The sequence below is a fragment of the Helianthus annuus genome, chromosome 8 (assembly GCF_002127325.2).
Source record: "Helianthus annuus cultivar XRQ/B chromosome 8, HanXRQr2.0-SUNRISE, whole genome shotgun sequence".
Taxonomy (NCBI): domain Eukaryota; kingdom Viridiplantae; phylum Streptophyta; class Magnoliopsida; order Asterales; family Asteraceae; genus Helianthus; species Helianthus annuus.
The window spans coordinates 126,554,879-126,557,677 of NC_035440.2; the positions used below are offsets into that span (position 1 = coordinate 126,554,879).

The 2,799-nt window shown below is 41.6% G+C and overlaps 1 non-coding gene across 1 annotated transcript; it reads left to right on the plus strand.

Moving 5' to 3' along the window:
- The first annotated feature begins 802 nt into the window (after positions 1-802).
- On the plus strand, positions 803-909 carry LOC118481418. Its single transcript, XR_004865625.1, has one exon. It is a non-coding gene; the product is annotated as a small nucleolar RNA R71 (small nucleolar RNA).
- Positions 910-2,799: the final 1,890 nt, after the last annotated feature.

Here is a 2,799-nt window from a genome sequence, read left to right on the forward strand (position 1 = left end):
GGGACCCACGGTACGGTTTCTTAATGTTATGAGATGAACTTGTGCTTTCGGGTTTGTTTCGGTATTGCTTGGTAATGCGCCTTGTGGTCTCTCAGAGAAATTTTGAGCTAGTTGATTTATTTGTTTTTCAATGTTTTGTATACTAGCTTGTTGATTTCTAAAATTCGATTCCAATTGTTGAAATCGATCCGAGTTTTTCTTTTCAGTGTCGGAGATGAGGCGAGATATAGTATCTTCAAGCCTTTCTCGTCCACCTTGTTGTTGAGGGAAATTTTGTGACTCATTTCTTGGTTGTTGAAAGTTTGTTCGTTGGTTTAGGCTTTGTTGGTTACTACTATTGCTGGGTTCTCTCCAACCAAGGTTAGGGTGGTTACGCCATCCTTGGTTGTAGGTACCCGTTGGAGGACCCGACGGCCTAGGTCTATTATCAATGTAGTTTACCGACTCTGATTGATCATCTGTTTCTTTCATACAACTCCAATTTTCATGTGGCCCACCACATCCTTCACAAGCCATAACCGAGACCGTTTTTGTCGTTTCTAACTTTTTAATTTTTGAAGAAAGGGCCTCGATTTGGGCTTGTAAAGAAGTGCTTTCATCAACCTTATGGGCGCCTGGGGCAATAGATTTATTGCCTCGGGGAGTGTGCCACTGAAAGTTGGTTTGAGCAATTTCCTCGATTTGATTGTATATTTCATGTGGGTGGCGATTACCTAAAAGTCCCCCGGAGCTAGAGTCAAGTGTTTGTCTCGTGTGTGGCAACAACCCGTTGTAGAAAGTGGATACTTGTTGCCATACTGCAAGACCGTGATGGGGACACTTTCGCAATAGCTCCTTGAACCTTTCCCAAGTTTCATATAAGGATTCCCCATCCTCTTGTGAATATGTATTAATTTCAGTCATTAATTTAGCCGTTTTAGCGGGAAGGAAATACTTATATAGAAATTTTTGGGCTAGTTCATCCCAGGTGTTTATCGAACCAACTGGGAGGGCGTTGAGCCAAGCTTTTGCTCGGTCTTTTAGTGAAAATGGAAACATTCGAAGGCGGATGGCGTCATTTGATGCTCCATTGATCCGAAAGGTATCACATATTTCTAAGAAATTTGTAATATGTAGATAGGGATCCTCGTCCGCAAGCCCATGGAAGGTTGCGGAGTTTTGAAGCATTTGTATCGAATGCGGTGGAAGTTCGAAGTTGTTGGCTTCAACATTCGGTGCATTGATAGCGGCGCCGAGATTACCCACGGTGGGTCGTAGGTAATCCATGAGGGTACGTTGGTCTGCCATTGGAAGTGGGTTCCCCGGAACCTTCACTTGGTTTTTAGCTTTAAGTCTTTTTCTGAGAAAGCGTTCGGGTTCTTCTAGAGGTTCTTTTATGTCTCTACTAGAACTGGAGCTCATACACTACGTTGAAAGTTCAGATGTGGTGTCTGGTTCCAAGCCCTGCAATAAAAACAGAAAAGAATGCTGGTCAGGAAGTTCACCACGGCCCCGTGCTCAGTGAACACGGCCCGTGGTCGGAGATACGGCGATTGTTTTCCGGATCCCTGTTACTGGAAAGTTGGACACGGCCCTGTGTTGCACCGACACGGCCCCTTGCTCAGCCCTCTGTAACTCGGAAAATAAAAACTGCTAGTGACACTGCTGGGCACGACCCGTGTCCGACCAGGCACTGCCCGTGCTGAGCTCTGCAGAAACGGAAAAATTAAGAAAATCCTAAAAAATAAAAGGAAAATAGAAAAAAATGATTAGGCCGTTGATTCCTAACTTTCTTAAAATCCTTGTGTCCCCGGCAACGGCGCCAAAAACTTGATGCGTGTCAGTGTGTATATGTTTTAGGTATATACTTTAAGCCATTTTTACACTTTTTAGCCAACTTTTAAATTTATAAAACACGATATTTACTAACACTAAACACACATATGGGCAAGTGCACCCATCGTGGACGTAGTATAGTGTTGGTAAGATACCGAGGTCGTCGAAGGACACAAGAGCTTTTAGTACCGGTTTATCCTCAACGTCTAATCAAATCAAAATGTTAGAAAAAGGTTTTTAAACTAAGAAAATAAAACTAACTAAAATGCTGAAAAATAAAATAAAAATAAAACAGATAGACAAGATGAATCACTTGGATCCGACTCGTGTGTAGTGTAACCTTTGATTATTTTTGCACTTTTCCATTTGTTTAAGAGATTATCTTAGTTATTGTAGTAGGCCCCTCTTTTGAGGGCGACGTTACCCTCAACCCAGTAGTTTGAGTCAGCAAAGATACAATCCTAAAGGGTCTGATTATTGAAAGATAATTAATTAAGTTATTAATGCATAATGTGGTAGGCCCCTCTTTTGAAGGCGACGTTACCCTCGGCTAAGTAGTCTGAGTCAGCAGGGATACAGTCTTAAGCAGTCGGGTTAAAGTTTTAATAGTAGTTTAACTTATGAGGGGATCAAAGAGTTTGGACCCCCGCTATCCAATACCTTTGGGTATTGAAGGAGGTCCTACTAAATTTGACCCAGGTCCTTTGCAGGATCTATACACTGAACAATGGCAAGACTCTTACCAAACCGTTCTCTTAACCCCCGACCAGGTAGCCAACAATGGCAAGACTCTTACCAAACTGTTCTCCATATAGACCGTGGAGATATGAATGGTGAAAATCTTTTATTTTATATAGACAGTAAAATAATGCCAAGACACCACGGACAAACGATAAGGAAGAATCACCTTCAACATAAGAAACTAGTAATTAAAGTCATTAATACAAAACCAATTAAAAAGTGCAAAAGATTAAAAATAAAAAG